The sequence below is a fragment of the Delphinus delphis genome, chromosome 14 (genome assembly GCF_949987515.2).
Source record: "Delphinus delphis chromosome 14, mDelDel1.2, whole genome shotgun sequence".
Lineage (NCBI taxonomy): Eukaryota > Metazoa > Chordata > Mammalia > Artiodactyla > Delphinidae > Delphinus > Delphinus delphis.
This window is the reverse complement of record NC_082696.1, coordinates 18,616,779-18,638,496: the sequence shown is the minus strand read 5'-3', so window position 1 is coordinate 18,638,496 and position 21,718 is coordinate 18,616,779. Positions and strand designations below refer to the sequence as shown.

The window sequence follows — 21,718 nt, the reverse complement described above, 5'->3', positions numbered from 1 at the left end:
AAGCTAAGTGTCCATCGACAGATGAATGGATAAAGAAGATGTGGCACATATCTACAGTGGAATATTACTCAGCCATAAAAAGAAACAAAATTGAGTTATTTGTCGTGAGGTTGATGGACCTTGAATCTCATACAGAGTGAAGTAAGTCAGAAAGAGAAAAACAAATACTGTATGCTAATACATATATATGGAATCTAAAAAAGAAAAAAAAATAGTTCTGAAAAACGTAGAGCCAGCACAGGAATAAAGAGGCAGATGTAGAGAACGGACCTGTGGACACGGGAAGTGGGATGGGTAAGCTGGGATGAAGTGAGAGAGTGGCATTGACATATATACACTACCAAATATAAAATAGATAGCTAGTGAGAAGCAGCTGCATAGCACAAGATCAGCTTGGTGCTTTGTTACCACCTAGAAGGTTGGGATATGGAGGGTGGGAGGGAGACACAATAGGGAGGGGATATGGGGATATATGTATACATATAGCTGATTCACTTTGTTATACAGCACAACCAAACACAGCATTGTAAAGCACTTATACTCCAATAAAGATGTTAAAAGAAAAAAAAAAGAATGTTCATCTGTTGTGATGAAGTGTTCTGTAAATGTCAATTAAAGCAATTTTGATGGACAGTATTCAATATTTTATATCTTCTACAGCCCTGATTGATTCTACAAGCTGACTTATTTTTGGTCAGCTTGTTCTATCAGGTATTATGAATGATATCTGTATCTTCTATTATATTTATGAATTTACCTATTGATTCTTATAGGTCTGTTTTTGATTCATGTATTAACAGAAGTTTAGAATTGTTATTTCATCTCAATGGATTTTCTTTTTTATCATTATGAAATTTAAAATTTTAATCCCTGATAATACTGTTTGTTCTGGAATCTACTTTTCAAAACATTTGTTTTTGTTAATGTTAACATGATAAACATTTTTACATCTTTTTATTATTTGTTTATATATATAAAATATTTCTTATAGATAGCATATAGTTGGATTTGCTTTTTATCTAATCTTAAAACCTGTCCCTTTTAATTCGGGTATTTAGAATACTCACATTTAATGTGATTACTAATATTGCTAAATTGAAATGTTATCTTGCTATTTGTTTTTTCTTTGCTCTATCCTTTGTGTTCCTTTTTTTTCTTCTTCCACAATATTTTGGATATTTTTAAAATTTCTATTTATCTCCTTTGTTGGCTTCTTCTGGTGGTCACTATAAACTCTTTACTGTTTATAGTACACATTTTTAACTTATCCTCTACCTTCTTTTGATATTGTATCAATCAAGTCACATTTAATATAAAAAATTGTAATAATGTATGCATTCACCTCCAAACTTTAAGCCTTTGTTTTCATACATTTCACTTTTATATATGTTATAAACCTTATACTGCATTATTTGTGTAAGTAATTTCATTACAAAAATATTTAAATAGTAGGATAACTTGTATATTTAGCCATGTAGTCACTACTACTGATTTTCTTTTTTCTTTGTATAGATCCATATTTCTATCTAGTATCATTTTTCTTCTGCTTAAAGGCCTTCTTTTATTTTTTATTGTGGTGAATTTTTCTGCTGATGAATGCTTTTAGTTTTTTTATGTCAGAAAAAAATAGTGTTTATATCACTTTCATTTAAAAGAATATTTTCACTAGGTGTAGAATTCTAACTTGGCAGATTTTTTTTTCTTTTAGTCTTTTAAAGATGTTGCCTATTCACTTACATTGTTTTTAAATGAGAAATTTGCTGGTTTCCTTTTCTTTGTTCCTCTGCATGTAATATGTCTTTTTTTTCCTCTGGCTCTTAAGGTTTCTTTTATTACCACTACTTTTGAGCCATTTGCTTATGTTGTACCTTGGCATGATTTTCTTTATGTTTCTTGAGTTTAGGGTTAATTGAAATTCTTGAATTTGTGGGTTTATAGTTTGCATCAAAAATTTTAAAATTTTGATCATAGCTTCTTCAAATATTTTTTCCTGTCTCCCATCCTTCCTTTAATAAGAACAATAATTATTAGACTGTTAAAAGTTTTCCCAGAGTTCACTGATACCTTGCTCATTTTCCATTTGTGTGTGTGTGTGTGTTTCATTTTGGATCACTTCTATTGCTGTCTCTTCAAGTTCACTAATCTTATTCAATCTCTAATTTACCACTAAAACCCTTCTTATGTATTTTTTGTCAGACATTTTAGTTTTCATTTAAGGTATTTCAATCATTTTTTAAAATCTCATGTGCATGAGATTTATAAGACCAAAGAAAAAAGTACCCAAAAGAATTGGAAGACTTACATAGGGCCAGGACTAGTCCTATTTTTATCAGCTTGAAAAGCCAAAGCTAGCAGAAAAAAAGAAATAATAAAGATTACAGCCAAGATAAACATAACAGAGAATAGAAAAATAATAGATAAAATAAAAACTCAAAAGTTGGTTCTTTGAAGAGGTCAACAAAATTGACAAACCTTTAGCTACATGGACTAAGAAACAAAAGAGAGAAGACTTAAAATCAGAAATGAAAATGGGGACATTATGACCAATTCTACACAAATAAAAAGAATTATAAGAGTTCTATGAACAAGTGTATGCCAACAAATTAGATAATTTAGATGAAGTGGACAAATTTCTAGAAACACAAAATTTACTAGACTAAGTCACGAAGAAATAGAAAATCTGAATAGGCTATAACTAGTAAGGAAATTGAATCAGTAATCAAGTATCTCTCAACAACAAAAAATGTCTGGACCTGATGGCTGCATTGGTGAATTCTATCAAACATTTAAAGAGCTAATACCAATACTTCTCAAACTTTTACCAAAAATTGAAGAGGAGGGAATATTTTCTAGCTCACTCTATGAGGCCAGCATTACCCTGATTCTAAAGCCAGATAAAATCACTACAAGAAAAGAAAACTACAGATCAATATCTCTTAAAAACGCTGATACAAAATCATCAACAAAATCGTATCAAACAAAATTCAGCTACATAGTAAAACAATTATACACTATGGCCAAGTGGGATTTATTCCTGGAAAGCAAGGATGGCTCAATCCGTAAAAATCAATAAATGTAATACACCATATAAACAGAATGAAGGAAAAAAACCACATAATTATCTCAACTGATACAGAAAAAGATTTTGACAAAATTTAACATCCTTTCATGATAAAAAAAAATACTCAACAAACAGGGATAGAAGGAAACTACCTCAACATAATAAAGCCATATATGAAAAATCCACAGAGGGGCTTCCCTGGTGGTGCAGTGGTTGAGAGTCTGGCTGCCGATGCAGGGGACACGGGTTCATGCCCTGGTCCGGGAAAAACCCACATGCCGTGGAGCGGCTGGGCCCATGAGCCATGGCCGCTGAGCCTGCACGTCCGGAGCCTGTGCTCCGCAACGGGAGAGGCCACAACAGTGAGAGGCCCGCGTACCGCAAAAAAAAAAAAAAAAAAAACCCACAGAGAATATCATACTCAATGGTGAAAGACAAAGTATTTGTTCTAAGATTAGAAACAAAACAAGAATGCTCGCTTTTATTATTTCTATTCAACACAGTACTGGGAAATCTAGCCAGAGCAACTAGGGAAGAAACAGAGATAAAAGGCATACAAATTTTGAAGGAAGGAGTAAAAGTATCTGTTTGCAGATGATATGATTTTATATGTAGAAAAATCTAAGTATTGGAGCCGGCAGCGCGCGGGCGGCAGGGCGCGTGGGTTTCGACAGACGGTGGAAGCTCTCAGCGAAGCCGCGGTCCCCAGCTGCCTGGGTAGCGATCCGCTTCCTCCCTCCCGCTCCGCCCCTCTCTCCGGCATCCCCACGTCTCTCCCCAAGTGACTGAGGGCCAAGCGGCCCTGTCCTCGCCGCCCGGGTTGGGGTCCGTGTCCCCGCACAGCGTCTCTCCCCTCCGCGGTCGCTGAGCTGCCCCCGGAGCCCAAGAAGAGGGCGGCACGACCCCCTAGGCCGACCGCGGGCCTGCCCACCACCGCGTCGTTCTGGTTGGACCCCGCCGGCTGAAGGCCAGTCTGCCCTCAGGTCCCTGCGCCAGAATGAAGAAGATGAGCAACATTTATGAGTCAGCTGCCAATACGCTGGGAATCTTTAACAGCCACCAAAGTTGAGCTGCATGTGGCACGCAAAGGCACTTCCGACAGAGATGCCCTTTCCAAACCAGACCCCTGTGTCATCCTCAAGATGCAGTCCCATGGGCAGTGGTTCGAGGTTGACAGAACAGAGGTGATTCGCACCTGCATCAACCCAGTGTATTCAAAACTGTTTATGGTGGACGTTTATTTTGAGGAGGTGCAGCACCTGTGGTCTGAGGTCCACGACATCAGCAGCAACCACGATGGGCCGAAGAAGGCTGACTTCCTGGGCGGCATGGAATGCACCCTTGGCCAGATTGTTTCCCAGAGAAAGCTGTCCAAATGCTTGTTGAAGCACGGGAACATGGCAGGGAAATCCTCCATCATGATGATTGCTGAGGAATTATCTGGTAATCATGACTACATTGAACTTGCCTTCAACTCACGGAAATTGGATGACCAGGATTTTTTCAGTAAGTCTGACCCATTTCTGGAAAATTTTCGAATGAATGATGATTCAACTCCACAGCTTGTGCACCGAACTGAGGTTGTGATGAATAACTTAAACCCAGCCTGGAAATCATTCAAAGTATCAGTAAATTGTCCATGCAGTGGAGATCCCGACCGCCGACTGACATGCATAGTATGGGACTGGGACTCCCATGGCAGACATGACTTCATTGGAGAATTCACCTCAACATTCAAGTAGATGAGAAGAGTGATGGAAGGAAAACAGGTGCAGTAGGAGTGCATCAACCCCAAGTACAAAGCCAAGAAGAAGAATTATAAGAACTCAGGCATTGTGATTTTGAATCAGTGCAAGACCCACAAGATGCATTCTTTCTTGGACTACGTCATGGGTGGCTGCCTAATCCAGTTTACAGTAGCTATAGATTTCACAGCCTCGAATGGGTACCCCAGGAACAGCTGTTCCCTGCCCTACATCCACCCCTGCCAGCCCAATGAGTACCTGAAGGCCTTGGTGGCTGTGGGAGAGATTTGCCAAGACTATGACAGCAACAAAATGTTCCCAGCCTTTGGGTTTGGTGCCAGGATACTGCCAGAGTACAGGGTATCTCATGACTTCGCAATCAACTTTAATGAAGACAACCCAGAATGGGCAGGGATTCAAGGAGTTGTGGAAGCCTACCAGAGCTGCCTTCCCAAACTCTAGCTCTAGGGCCCCACCAACAGTGCTCCCATCATGCAGAAGGTCGCCAAGTCAGCATCAGAGGAGACCAGCACCAAGGAGGCATCACAATACTTCATCCTGCTGATCCTGACTGACGGGGTCATCACAGACATGGCCGACACGCGGGAGGACATTGTCCATGCCTCCCACCTCCCCATGTCGGTCATCATCGTGGGAGTGGGCAATGCAGACTTCAGCGACATGCAGATGCTGGACAGAGACGACGGGATTCTGAGGTCACCCAAGGGAGAGCCCGTCCTTCGTGACATCGTCCAGTTCGTGCCCTTCAGGAACTTCAAACACACATCTCCAGCTGCCCTGGCAAAGAGCGTGTTGGCTGAAGTCCCAAACCAAGTCGTGGGCTATTACAATGGCAAAGGGATGAAGCCAAAATGTTCATCAGAAATGTATGACTCTTCCCGGACACTGGCTCCATGAACTCTACACACTTTTACAGAGTCCTCAAATACTATTCCTGCTGATATTTAATACTTCTATTATCCTGTACTTAAAAAAAAAACACAGGTACACACTTAAAAATAGCACATTTTGGTGATTTTTAACTAACAATTTTTTTTGCATGTGTAGCCCTGAGGCCTGGATCTGCTAAGCCCTTGTATTGTTAAAGACGTTTTACAAAGAAACACAGATAATTATAACTTACTCTTTAAATTACAGCATGTCACCTTGAAATAAAGTGTTATCTGTATCTGTTTTTTATACAGGTTTGTTGAAATTTTGCTAAATTTCTTATTATCTTTACACTGTAAAGCATTTTGAAACATTTCTTGAACGTTGATAGCCAAAGCATATTTGGTTTTATCTGCTACAGGATGAGAGACTTTTTAAAATGGCAGATGCATGGACTGTATTTTACATGTTTTAAAGAAAAAGAAACTCCAAAAATCTAAATATTCTGTAAAAAACTGTTAGAACTAATAAATGAATTCATCAAAGCAGGATACAAAGTCAACACACAAAAAATCAATTGTATTTCTATACACAAACAATGAACAATCTGAAAAGTAAATTACAAAAACAATTCCATTTACATTAGCATCAAGAAAAATAAAATACTTATGAACTAACTTAATCAAGGAGGTGAAAGACTTGTAAAGTGAAAACTACAAAACATTGCTGAAAGAAATTAAAGACATAAATGGAAACACATCCCATGTTCATGGATTGGAAGACCATTTTAATGTCATTACTACCCAAAGCAGTCTACAGATTCAATGCAATCTTTATCAAAATCTCAATGAATTTTTTACACAAATAGAAAAACACATCCTAAAACTTATAGGTTTTTATTATTTTATTATTATTTAAAAATTATTGATTTTTAAAATTCTACCTTCTAAATCATTAGTCCTCTTCAGGTTTATTCAGTCTACTCTTTCAACATTTGAAGTTTCCATTACTAAAATTTTCCAATGTCTCTTTTTTATATTGGTCTTATTTTTTTGTTTTCTTGTTTGACATCTTCCTGTTCTCATTGCAAAGAAGAAATTTTATTCCTTTATCTTTTTGGTAATTCTAAATATACTCATTTTAAACACCTTTTAAGTTTGCTACATTATTTCTCTTTCCTTGGGTGTGATTTCTTTCTTTTGCTATATTTACTGACTGTCCTTTCAGTTTTAAGTTTCTTTTTTTGCTTTGTAATGTTAGTTCTTTAGTTCATATTTTAAACTCATGCATGCTATTTTCTGCCATGAGGTTTGGATGGCTTTTAGGATGATTCCCTCCCTACCCATTCTGACATCCAGTAGGGATACTCTAGTGAAAAGGACAGGATAGTTGTTACATTATTGAAATACTTCCTATCAGTTGGCAAGTAGCTGCTTTTCCGAACTCCCTGAAGAATATTTCTCTCCCATTGAACGCTGACTCCTTTTTGAGAACCCCAGGACCTATCCACAATTCAGTTACTAAATGGTTAAAAACCAGCTCAGGCGTCTAGCACTCTGTTCCAATACAAGAGCAAAGTCCTTTCTGATTGGTGGGTGCATTTTTATATCACCCCTGCTTCCACTCAAGTCTTAACATGGGGAGGTTGGAGGCTTTTCTCCCATGCAGGAAGTGCTATCCCTGATACCACATCCATGGTGGTAGAGGGCCACCCCCATCCCCATTTTTTCCCATTTGGCCAGCCGATTTCCTCATGGAATCATAGGAAAGTGGCATATTGCCTCTGACACCATAAACTATAAGGGGAGTTATTCCAGCCTTAGTTCAGTGCTAGGAGTTCATGAATACTCTAGCCACTTGCTCACTCACAAAGCCTATTTCTGGTCTCCTGACATTTGCAGGGTGAATTCAGCTTCTTTTCCAAAATAGACTTTTAAGCTTGCTCAATTCCAATTCCCAGTACCTGCTTGTGGGTTACACTATTCCAGCCCCCAGTCCACCACTACAGGTTTAGTCCATTGACTTTTTTAAACTGAGATATAATTGACATACTGTTTCAGGAATATACCATTATGATTTGATATTTGTATATGTTTTGAACGATATACACAATAAGTCTAGTTAACATCTGTCACCATATGTAGTTGCACATTTTTTTCTTTGTGATGTGAATTTTAGCAACTTTACTCTTTTAACAACTTTCAAAGATACAAGTGTATTATTAACTACAGTCACTATGCTGTATTTTACATCCTCGTGACATTTATTTTTTAACTGGAAGTTGGTACCTTTTGACCATTGTCACCCATTTTGCCCAGCCCTCACCTCCTGCCTTTGGTAACCACCCACTTACATTTTTCAGTGGCTTCCAATCATGATCAATTCGTTTTAGTAATGAAAAGTGTATATATATAATTATTTTAACACCTGTGTATCTGTTGCTTACATTATGCATCATTTTCACGTCAGACTATTCTGTTTGACTTTGCCCGCTGTTATAAATTTGCTTCTTTTACGCTTCCTCTCTTTTCCCCTGGAGTACCTTTATATTTTATATTTCTACTCTGGAAATCAGCCCCTTGCCTGGCTTTCTGGAATTTTTCTTCCCTCTAAACATCGGTTTCCTCTGGAATATAATTTGGCATTTGGAATATACATATTTTATATTTTCAACATTCCTCACTGATTTTATTAAATTTTTTTGAAATAACTTTCCACAAATATGTTTTGTTTATAAATTGCTAGCCTCTCCTAAATGCATCAGCGACACTTCACTTATCTCAATAGCATATTTAGACCTACTATGTGGAAGAGAGCATTTAGCCATGTAGCAGAGAATATACTTATCTTCAAAATCTTTTATACAACTTGTTATTTTAATGAATTAAATCATTTACTAGTACTTGGGTATATTGCTATACAAATAGAGTAACTCTGTATACTCCTGAGTTTTTTCAGGGGATGGTTTGATTTCTTTGCATGTTTGAATTTTCTAAATGTTCAGCATTTATTTCCCAATATTACCAGTTCCTAAATCTTCAAAAGTCCTGGGTTACCTTTGTGTTTAAAGATCATCTTGTTTTCAGAATTGATGAAATCAGGAATAATGTGATATGAATATTTTAAAGGATCCTGACTATGCTAGAACAGTAGGTACATTCTGGCAATGAAATTCAAAGAGATACTGTGCTGAGAGCTTCAAAAGCAGCAGTTGTACATGGTCATTTGAAGTTTACAGTATATTTGACATTGGACTGTATTTGACTCTTGCTTGTACTGTGTGTGTAGCACAATAGGGGAGCTACTGAGCTGGTGTAAGATACCTCTAATGAGATTCTTTTTAAGTGATCTTCAGTATAGATGGAAACAAATTTGACATGTTACAAGGAAAGTAGACCAATTAGTAATAAGGCTTAACAGTTTGAGGGAGTCAGAATATACTTACACTTGACAGAATGAAGAGGAAAGCAAAACAGTCTCAACAGAGCCCTTATTTTTTAAGAAATTAAATCTTCCTTTTACAAAACAGCCTTTAAGATTTTTGAGCTTCCTGAATGAGGTAATTTTATCATGGTTTTGATGGATACAAAATCACTAATTTCTTTTTATCTGTAAGGTTGTACCAACACTCAATAAAACAGAGGTACTATAATACACTAAGTTATGCCTTGATTTTTAAAATTAATACTATGAAAAATTGCCCTTTTTCCCTGAAAACTGTTCTAGTCTTCCTTCGCTTACATGTTACTTAGGACCACCCCTTTACGATGTATATATTATCAGACTTTCTTTTCCAGCAAGATGGTGGATCACAATTTTTAAAAATAACAATAATACCTAGAAACACCTACATAAAGAAATAAAAATGTTCAGGATCCAGAAATAAGGATGGAATTGAAAGTCAGAATGGCATGGCTCTGAGGTGAAGCTGCTGCATTGCCTTATCAGTTGATGAAAGTGGACTCTTGTTTTATCGCATATAAGGCAAGATCTTGAGCCCAAATGAGTAAATGGATTGCTCCCACATTAGATGAAGGCATGGCTTTTCACGAGTTTAATTCTCGGTAAAAAGGTGAATGAGAAAAATCCACCCAAGCACAGAGAGATTGATAAGAAAGCTAGCATTTCTCTGGCTGGTGTCTGGCTGAAAAAAAAAGATTTTTTCCCTTGAGAAATGGAAACCCTTGGACTGAGACTTACATTAGTTTGACGTCTGATTTTAAAGTACCTGTAAGTTTCTGGATGGCTTATTCATTTGGGGTCTGTGAAAGAAGAAAACTCAATACTGCATGCAAAGAACATTCTTTCAACACAGGATTGTCTTGGAGGAAGGGGATTGGAGGGAAAGAAAACCCTTATCCTAATGAGGATAAGTTCATTATAAATGTGTCCTAAAACACAAGAATATAGAAAAGATAGGCAGAAGTTACAACAAACAAGAGAATCAGGTGTCACAAATTTGATAATAGAAAAATGATCTTTATGTAATTTACCATGTATATGTTTATAATAATTAGAGATATAAAGGAAGAAATCCAAACCCTAAGAAAAGAATTACACTCTATGTTAGTCAATGTTAGTAATCAATGCTAGCTGCAATAACAAAGTAGCAAATAGGAAGTACTCAATGCTAGCTTCAGTATCAAACAATCCCCAAATCTCAGTGACCTTACACAACAAAAGATATTTCTCATTCATACCAGAGTGTGATCAGGAGTTTAGTGGTGCCTTTGCATGTGCTACCACATGGATTCTTGGCACCTTCCATCTTGTGGTATTACCATTTTCTAAAGTCTTCTCATAAGGACTGAGCCATACATCAAGCAGGAAGAGAGTAAGAAGTATCTCAGGAAATGTTTTAGGAGCATAAAGGTGGGATACAACACACTCCCCACATGCTATTTTCCAAAACACCATCACAAAATACCAGCCAACCTGCAAAGGAGTATGGGAAACATAGGAAATGGAAAACAGGACTGGTGAACATCTGGTCAATCTCTACCTAAATATAAAAATTTGAAACAGTTCTAATTAGAAATTGTAGAAATATAAAGACATATATTCTTCTATTTCATGTAAATAGGTAGATGACAGAGAAATATATAGATTGCCCATGTTGTCCAGGCACTGTTCTAGTTGGTGGAGATAGAGGGAGTGAAGAAAAACCCAGTGTTCCTGCCACTGGAGAACTTACAAACCCTATGTTTGGAAACATACAATAAGCACATAAATGATTAGTGAGAATTGTCAAGTGCTATTAAAGATGAAAAGATGCACAGAGGTGAGGGTTGCTATATTAGGTAGGGTGTTCAGGAAAGTCCCTCCCAAACTTGACCTTAGAAGATGAAATTTGCAGAGACCTTAACCTTCTTGTTGCTAAGTTCAATATTTATTTGTTAATAATTCATCTTGTTTGATCTGTTAGGAGCATTTGGATCTGTTGCTCATTCTCTCATTTTTTAAAAACTCGCTTTACTTGGCTTCCAGGGCGTCACCCTCTACTGTGTTTTTCCTACCTCACTGTTTCTTATTGCTGCTGTAAGAAAACACCACAAACTCAGTTATTTAAAACAGTACAAGTGTATTATTTTGCAATTCTGGAGGTCAGAAATCCAAAATGGGTCTCACTGAGCTAACAAGTGTCAGCAGGGCTGCATTCCTTTCTGGAGGTTCAAGGAGAGAATCCATTTCTTTGCCCTTTCCAACCTCTTGAAGCTGCCCACCTTCCTCAGCTTGTGGTCTCCTTCCTCTGTCTTCAGAATCAGAAGTTTTGCATTTTTCTGTCTAGTCTTCAGGAGTCACATCTCCCTCAGACATCTTCTGTCTCCTTCTTCCAGTTTTGAGGACCCTTATGATTCCACTGAACCTACCCAGATAATCTGGGATAATCTCCCCACCTCAAGGTACTTAATTTAAGGATATCTACAAACTCTCTTTTGCTGTGGAAGGTAACATATCCACTGGTTCTGGGGATAAGGATATGGACATATGGACATATTTGAGGGACCATTATTCTATCTACCACACTCACTGACTGCTTTTCTCAGTTTTTTGGGTTTTTTCTTCTCTTTTAATATGGAGTACTAGGGCAGATATGTAGCTGTACTGATTAATAGAATATTGAAATGTTTTTATATTGATTCGTGAGTAGCCTTAACAATAACCTCACCAATAACCCTGATCCCCAGTCTTTTCTGATTCTTGCCCTGGGTCCCTGACCCACCCTGAGGACCTTACATCCCCGACCCTACTACTTAGTAAAGAATAAATGTCTGGTGGAGCTGGTGGCTTTGAAGACCCTGATCCAGGATCATGGACAGCATCTATTTAGACCAGTCAATGCTCATTCCTTCCCCGTTGTTAGGCATTTTGAATAGCACCCGTGGGACTGCCTCTTCTTTATGTATGATCATTTTCTTGGTGATTTCACCAAATCTTAAGAGTTTAGATATCATTGAAATGCTAATGACTCTCAAATTTTCACTTTCAGTCTATTTCTTTCTTCCAAACGTCAGAATTCTATATCTAACTACCTATTTAATATCTCCATGAATGTATGATAAACATCTAAAACACAACTCATTCAAAAGTGAAATGTTGCTTTATTGCCTACCTCAGTTTTGTCCCATGCCATAATCTTCTGTCTTTCAGGCAATATCAACTCAATATCTACTTGTTCTGCCTTTAAAATATACACAAGGGACTATTTCTTGCCTCCTCTACTGTTACCAACCTGGTCCAAACCACCGCCAGCTCTCACCTATTGTTTCAATGCCTTCTGAGTTGTCGCCCTTGTCTTTTCTGACCATAGCAACAAAAGTGATTATAAAATTTCAGTTATGTCATGTTATATCCCTGCTCAAAACCCTCCTTTGGTTTCCTGTCTTACTCAGACTAAAGACCCATGTGCTTCCCTTTTTCAGATCACCTTTATTATCTTTGCCCGTCCTGTTACCTCTCTGAAATCATCTCTTTTTAACCCCCTCTTCAGCCTCACTGATCTCATTATTATTCTTCAAATAAGTTAGGATGCTCTTTGCATCTGGAATACTATTCCTTGTTTGTGGAACATTCTTCCCACATGTATCCACATAGCTTGATCCTTTATTTTCTTTCACTATTTACTTAAATAGAACCCTATTATAGACACTTTCCATTAACTACTGTATTAAAAATTGTGCAACTTAACTCTTCAGGTCCCCTTTCCTCTTTTATATTTCCCTTTAGCATTTTTCACTTTATAATATACCATTTATTTTACTCAATTTATGCTGTTTATTTTGTGTCTCCACTGCTAGAGTATGAACTCAATAAGGGTAGAGATTTTAGTCTGGTTTGTTCACTGCTTATCCCGGGGTCTAGAGCAGGCTTCCAGCCTCACAAGTAGCTAAAAACTTGAATAATTAAGAAGATGCCTTTTTTAGATTTTACAATTCATAAAAATGTAGAAAAAGCAAAAGAGGTTTAGAGATAGGAAAACACCAATATACTCACAGTGAGAGTATAAAGTAAGTCCAGCTTTTCTGCAGAAAATTACTCAAAATATATCACAGACTTTAAACCTGCATATATTTTGATTCAGTAAGTCTCCTTATTAAAATCTATCCTAAGGAAATAATAATGTATGCAAAGATTTGGCAACAAGGATAGCCATCACAGTCTTGTTTATAATTGTGAAAATTTTTTTAAACCAAACCCCTCAAATTTCCAAATATAGAAACTTAGTTAAATGAAAGACAATATATCATACAATGGAAGATTATGCAATCATTCAATTAGTATTTAAACACTTATTGGCATGGGAACTATCAACTATCAATGTACTGATAAGTGGAAAAAAGCAATCTGTAAAAGAGAATATGATGAATGATGTCATTTTTGAGGAAAGATGTATATCCTTGTACAGTGATCTGAGAGGATGGATAATTTTTAACAGTGTGGTTTCTAGAATGAGGTGAGTATGCCTTTCTTATTTATCTGACTTGTATTTTTTAATTTTCTTTTAAAATGATGATCATATAGCACTTTTATATTTGGGAACATCCAAATTATATTTTCACTGATCTTCAAAAAGCAATCACTATTATACATGTAAAGGATTTTCATTGGGTATGGTTTGTATATAAATATTCCCCTTCGTGGCATCTTCTGTGTTTATGATGAATGTCCTGCCTTAATAAGTAGGGGCTAATGCTCAAAATTTGCTTACAGAATAATCTCTGGGGTATTTCTGTCTTTAGAACCTTAACATGTGGAAGGTGTCCATCCACTGTATTGAAAAATATGTTTAACATGATTGCTAACCAGATAATTAAATTTACATCATGAAATTAATCCAGTATTTTACCTCAGAGATCTGAATGAAAACCACCTCCCCGCTCTGTCTCTAGTCAGTTCCCTTTTGGCAGTAATGTGCAACCCAGTGAACAGAAGAAGGGGAAGTTTCCAATCTGGCCAGAATGGAGCGAGGCAGACATAAATGCTGAGAAGTGGGATGCAGGCAAAGGTGCAAAAGAAAAGGACAAAACAGGGAAAGGCCCTGTACTTGTAAGTAGACTTGACTATGACTAGATTTCATTTTGGTGTTTAATCGTATAATGGAATAGGATTTGTTAACGTGTGCACGTTCTCCCTCTTCTCCACAGCCTCCACTCAAAAGATAAATTTTGTCTTTGTCCGCCATGCCTCCCCCCATCCTACCTTGTCTTTCCAAGCCTTAGTCCTGAGCTTTGGTGAATCACATTTGAGTAAATGGGAGGAGAGAAATGACCAAAGAGTCATAATGAAAGAAAGGGAAAACTGATAGAACAGGCTAGCAAGTGGATTTTGAACAGAATTGGGAACCAGACATTTAGAGATAGTGGTTTAGAAAATGAGAGCCCCCCACAAAACTGTGAGCTGTTATTTGGAGATTACAGGCAAGATAAATCTTTAAGAGATGTTACTATAAGAATTGAATCCTTCTTAATATCTGCACCCCAAGATATTTGGGTAAAAATCTAGGTTACTCTTCATTTACCTGTAGCTTTTAAACATGTTGTGTCCCTGAGATTGGAGCTGAGAATGGGGTTCCTACATTTTCCAGTTATATTATTTTAGGTTCTTTTGCTTACTTAAAAATGTCTTTCTTCTAAAAACTTCTTTATAGAAGGTACCGGTCTAGGTTGCATTTTAAATATAACCCATTTATTTGGTACAGTAATTCATTCAACAAAAGTACTTTTAAAACACAATACACGCAGAGGGAGGGGATATGGAGATATAGGTATACGTATAGCTGATTCACTCTGTTATACAGCAGAAACTAACACACCATTGTAAAGTAATTATACTTCAAAAAAGATATTAAAAAAGAAAACGCAATACAATTTTCAAAACACAAACAAAATTACCATAATGGCTAGGTTGAATTCTAGTGTTTTTATTTGCATAAAGCACTCTGAAATGGTACTTATTAGCATTTACATTTTGTTCACAAAATGCAGTCACCAACTGCATGATTCATATCAGTAATTTGTTTACAAAAGATGCTCAATAATTATAACTAATTGCTGACACTGTTACTATTTGAACAATTTCAAATAACAGTATGTGAGGGAATGCATTCTTTGTACCATGCCTAAGGTGATTATGAACTTTTAGATGCAAAGGACTTTTGAACTCTCTGGGTTCAAAATAAAATGGTCATATTCTACATATTTTATAGAAATTCAGATCTTATGGGGATTGTCTGTGAATTTTCATCAGCAAGATAGATTGTGTAGATCCTCAGTTGAGCAGCTGAGCTCTGGAAAAGATCCAGAGATGAGTCACTCCAAATTGTGAAGGATCAACAGGGAAGGGAAAAGCAGAAGTACCTGAAAACTTTGAAATAAGAAATAGCATATAAAACAACATTTTAAGGACCTTAGAATACAAACGTATCTTTATTAGATGACTATGAAAAATTCTTACAGATCTCTGGAAGGTCAGGTATCAAATTCTTGAACTTAATGTTATTGAAACAAGGGCAAGTCTGTTGGAAGAACATTTATTGGAGGAAAACCATTGAGACTGGAGCAGTAATAAGTGTGCTGGTCAAATGGACAGTTGATGTCCATTTCATTTGGGGTCAACATATAGGACTATTGCTGGCTGCTGTATAAAACTGCATGATTTGGGAAGCACTAGCCCTACTCCTGCTGTGAACAGGGGCTAGTCCAATAAGGGGTGACACTTCAGAGCCTTAACTAACACCCCATTCTGCCACCACAGCTTTCACAAGGTAGGAGAGCACAGCTCAAGTCCTGGTTGTTACGACGGTGCAGAGTGATGCCATCTGGGATAGAACCTTGCTGTCCACCCCCGGTTCTGTTCCACAACCTCAGCATTCGTGGCTCAGGAAGCAATAGTTTCCCCACTGGAGTGAGTCATGGACCCTCCAAGCACTGTGACTGCATTTCTATGATATGGTGGCACATTAGCTCTGAGCCATGATTTGCAGCATCCATATTTTACCAGGATAAATTGCCTTAAGCATGTAACCATGGCAGTTATCCTTGGAATTTTACAAAGGCCACTTCTTTAGATGTGAGGCTAGTGATCAGGAAATCAGCCGCAGATGCCCAACCCTCCCCTATAAGTCCAGCATTATGTCTCACTTCCTCAGCAAGAAAAGGATATGATGGGTGAACCAAATTAAGAAGTATACGATAAAGTACTGTAAGGTGGATGTAAGAAATATACCTAAAGCAAAATGACATGGAAAGATTAGCATTCACAATATGAGGGGCTCAAATCCTGGAGAAAAGGGAATCACAATGGGATGAGCCCCACTATTTTTTTTCCTCAAAGACATTTATTAATTCAAGGCATGGAAATTAGAAAGCAAGCACAGAGTAGTGGCCTGGGGCTTATGTCAGTTTTTCTGAGCTGAAGGGAAGGAGGATATTGTCTGGGACTGCGAAAGCAGCCAGAACTTGAACCCAAATCTCAGAGGTAACTACAGAGAAGTGATCTGTAAATTTTGCATACAATTTTATTTTGAGACATTTGTCTACCTCCTAAGCTGTGAGTGTGAAGCTTTTGCTGCTGAGCAAATGAGTAAAAAGCAGCAGCCTGGAAGCTTAATAATTGAGAAAAGATTTCAAGATGATAGGAAGAGAATGGGATTCAATGTACACCAAGTGAAGGGACCTTGCTAAACACTCCAGACTTTTAGTTAGTGCCTCAACATGGCTACAGAATTCCACATTGAGTAAGAACAAACCAAAATCACACCAGTCCTGCCAAATCCTAAGACCCAGTGTTGATTAGGTCAAATTCATCTTGTGCTCTGCCTGTCAAAAGGCAATAAAATCCTCCTCTCTGGATGAAGACATCATCATTTAGAACGTGTATAAATTTTTATATCCAGCATATATCATACAATCAAAATTTACCAGACATGAAGAGAAACAGAACCAAGTGACTAAAAATCAAGAGGAAAAATCAGATAATAGAAACAGATCCAAAGGAGACTCTTTTGGAATTGTCAGATAGGGGACTTTAAAATTACTAAATTAATATTTGCAGGGAGAAAAGCAATGTGAGAGAAACCCAGAAGTCTAGTACAGCTCCTGAAAAAACATCAGTTTGTCTTTTAAGGACTCATTCTTCTATCATTTTGACTAGATGTTAGGGTGCCTTTATCGTCATTTGAATTATTCCAGTATCTTAAATTTGACAGTAAACCACATGCTCCAGATACATAGACACTTATGTTTAACGCTCAGACAATGCCCTAAACATATAACCTGTTTCTCAAGCCACACCAGCATTAGGGTAAACTGGTAAATAGGTAAAATAATTATGATGAAAATCACAAAACAGTATATTTTCCCCTGTGCCTATTAACTGAGGTGAAATTTGATTATGTTTCTTTTTCCCATACAGATAGTTTATGTTCCTTTAGCATTTTGTTTGTAATCCTAGAAATTGTCATGTTATTTCTTGTAAAGATCCTCCCATCCCCTACCATTTTATGAGCTATGAGAATTTTTACATAGCAGCTACCTGAAGTCTCTCTGACTTGCCAGACTGCTTGCATATGTATATCATTCTTTCTCCAGAACTCACTAATTGACCCATAGTTGGGGCTCAGACATTAAAGAATTAATTGCATTCTTGAGCATTTATCCCAGAAAGATGGAAATTCACATTCACACAAAAACCGGTAACCTATACACAAATGTTCATAGCAGCTTTATTAGTAATAGCCTCAAACTGGAAACAACCCAGATGGAATTCGATGGGCAGGTGGTAAACAAACAAATATCCATAGCATGAAATATTACTCAGCAATAAACAACAAACCATTGATACATGCAACAACTTGAATGGATTGAATCTCCAGGGAATTAGGCAGAGAGAGAAATAAAGCCAATCCAAAGGGTTATAGACTATATGGTGGGTTCCATTCATATAACATTACTGAAATGACAAAATTATAAACGTCAAGACTAGCGACTGCCAAGTGGTAGGGATTAAGCACAGACTGGGGAGTTGGAAGGTGGGTGTGGCTATAAAAGGGCATAAGAAGGATCCTTGTGCTGATGGAAATGTTCTGTATATCTTGGCTGTGTCAGTGTCAATATCCTGGTTGTGTTCTATAGTTTTGCAAGATGGTACTGCTGAAGAAATTGGGTAGAGAACATAGGAACTCTCTGTATTATTTCATGCAATGGCTTATGAATCATGATTATCTCAAAATAACAAGTTTAATTAAAAGAATAAATGAAAGTCAGATCAAAGGTACAGATTTCATTTACATATCATCTTTTTTATGATTCTAACTGAAAAATAAGTAAATCCTTTTCAATCTTCTCTGCTCAGATTAAAAAAAAAACATTTTCAGTGGAAAATATGGCCGTATCTGGCCCATCCAAAATTGTTTCCCCACCATACCTAATTCACATTCCCAAGCCACTCATGCTTGTTTGGGTTGCTTCCTCTGCAGTCAAACTGCTACTCATAATCAAGGTTTCATTAATTAAATACAGTATTGCTAACTTCAGTATTCTCCAAGTACTGCATGAACTCGCTCTGAGAACAAACACACAAATTACTCTAAAAATGCTTATTTATTGATCAGATCAATGCACGTATTCATTTTTATTAGATAGAGTTGTTTTTGTTTTAATAAAACTATATGGAGAAAATACTTAATACGTTTTTTTATATAGCATTTTTTTGAAGACCCTGAAGGAAAGATTGAATTACCACCATCACTGAAAATTTATTCCTGGAAACGTCCACAGGATTTTTTAACTAATCAGGTAAGAGATATTTTTACTATTATAATACGTATTAACTATGAGATAAAATATCCTAGTTATGAAAATTTGCATTTTAAAAGGTGTTTAGGGTAATTTTTTCTTGGTATTTAGTAAGAAAAAGTAATTACTTTTTGGACTTTAAATTAGAAATAAATATTTATCGATATAGTTTATACTGGTTTCCAAGAGAATAATGAAATTTTGTTCAGGGTCTCAAGTTTCCTTCTTCTCTTCATGATGTCAAATTTTAACCTAAAATGTTGCAAAAAGTTATTCCTTAATTTCTGACAGACTTTCTCCTTTCTGCTTCTTACATGGTGTAGGTCTGTTTACTCTAGTGTTAATAAGCATTTATTTTCAAGCCCAAGAGATCTGCACTTGAATCTCTCTATTCCAGGAATTCTTGAATCATTTTCCAAGCGCCACTTTGATTTCTGAACCCCATGTGAATCACACTGACATGGACATCACCCAAGAAAACTTCATTTTAAATAGCACTTACGTACATTAAACTTTAGACCTACTGGTCTATCTTCCTAATTAATAGCTATGTTAGTTTGAATACATTTGGTATTTATAAGGGTTTAATTATCACTAATGCCTTTTTTCCCTTCTTGAATCTCCCATTTTCATTTAATGCATAGAAAGCCAGTAGACTAAATTAGTTATTTAATGCTAGTCAAAAGGTTATAAAGAAGCTGATTCTTCTGTAATCATGGAATTCACTGCATCTCTGTTTCTATGCCTAGTGATTTTATTCCTAAGAGTTTTAGCTTTTAGAAGCATTGTTACTAATGCAGAAAATACAATTTATCTGTCATGCTTTTCAATTATTATTAGTTAAGAAAGTCAGAAATCCTAAATCCTAAATAGTTATTAAAATTAGAAAATAAAAAGGTACATCTTTGTCCATCAGAGTATTTATTCAATGCCTATCTGAAAGACATTTTAAATAAAATAAATCAAATTTACAAAAACCATACCTTTAAATTACTTATAACGTTAGGTAACATTGAAATGAAGAATGCAAATTCTGTGAGGTTAATATAATGGACTTAATATTTATGTATTATTAATAACACTCAGGTTCTACTCAGTATAAGTGCAGAGTTTATATTCCATGCAAATGAAGGATATGAATTCCATGAAGTGAGTGTTGTAAGTTTGAATAAGTAGGAAAGTTTTATACCTTTTACTCTTTTAGCATACCTTAGTTCTGGAAGATACACTTATACTAAAAATAAATTGATTCATTGTTGTTAATGACACTTGCACCTGTATTTATCGAAATGCTGCCATTCATCTCCTTACCTCTCCTCTCCCTCTGCACTGACTCCTTCTCTTGATACATCATGCTGAAGTGTGAACCAGAACAGCCCAAACTGAAAGTCTAGCTAAGCAGGAAAGTTTAGGAATAGTGCTTGTCAAGTTTTAGTGTATGAGACCACAGTGATAAATACATTTTACATTGAGATTCATTAAATATGGACATATATAGGGCTTCCCTGGTGGTGCAGTGGTTGAGAGTTCGCCTGCCGATGTAGGGGACGCGGGTTCGTGCCCCAGTCCGGGAGGATCCCGCATGCTGCGGAGCGGCTGGGCCCGTGGGCCATGGCCGCTGGCCTGCGCGTCCGGAGCCTGTGCTCTGCAACGGGAGAGGCCACAACAGTGAGAGGCCCGTGTACCACAAAAAAAAAAAAAATATATATATATATATATGGACATATATAAAGTTTAGACAAAAATGTTACAAAACAATAATGACCTTTCTATATGAAATTTACTCTATTTCATTATAGTCCATATATATAAAGATATATATATATATATATATATATTCCTGACACATCTTATAGATATATCTATGTGTGTATATATATATAGTCCTGACCCATTAAATGATTTCATGATTCACTAAATACTTGCAACCCACAATTTAAAGAGCACTAGAAACATACCTCAGAACACTAAGTAAAATATGAAGTCAAAGGACATGATTTAAGTCAAAGAGAAGCTAACTTACTAAAAAACTTAAAAACCTAAATTTAAGATATCAGAGTCAACATGGACCATTCCAACCAAGGGGGTTCACAAGCCCTAAGAGCAGAGTGAATAATCAGATTGGTTTATTTCTGAGAACCAGATATTGGTGGCCTAGGTCCTTCAATATTGATTATATTAAACAGATGTAAGATGTCTAAAACTTTGTCTTGCCCCAGGTATAGGTGTAGGGGATAAAGATGCTAAAATACCATTGCAGAGACCTCTGTCTTAATATTTGTTGTCTTTTAGAAACTTTCAGTTCCTCCTTTTCATTTGTCAGCAGATGACTATTGTCTAACCCGTCAAACCTTAGACATCTAATACATATTTAATCTATAGTCAATTTTAATGCATTTGGTACATACTGAAAGGTATAGGCATTTTAGAAGTGTTGCATCACAATCAGACAAACCAGAATAATATATATATATAAACATAAAGTTATATATATGTAATTTTATAAATTATATAAATTATGAACATAAGAGTCAATTCAGGACTTCAAGGTAGTTTTAGGTAAATTTTTCTCAGACATATAAAAATATTTTATTGAGTTTTCAAGATGCTAGTAATACAGATGATTGAGAGTAATTGATGGCGTTAGTTTCTACAAAAATCTAGTTTGGGGGCTTCCCTGGTGGCGCAGTGGTTGAGAGTCCGCCTGCCCATTCAGGGGACACGGG

The 21,718-nt window shown here is 36.5% G+C and overlaps 1 protein-coding gene and 1 pseudogene across 1 annotated transcript in view; both read left to right on the top strand.

Moving 5' to 3' along the window:
• The first annotated feature begins 4,058 nt into the window (after positions 1–4,058).
• On the top strand, positions 4,059–5,795 carry LOC132437230 (copine-4 pseudogene; annotated as a pseudogene).
• Positions 5,796–14,092: 8,297 nt separating this feature from the next.
• ADGB (androglobin) overlaps positions 14,093–21,718 on the top strand; it is a 138,974-nt gene continuing 131,348 nt past the window's right edge. Inside the window, exons 1-2 of the mRNA XM_060029831.1 lie at positions 14,093–14,244; positions 18,900–18,992. The gene's annotated coding sequence lies outside the window, so the exon portion shown is untranslated. The remainder of the gene's footprint in view (positions 14,245–18,899; positions 18,993–21,718) is intronic.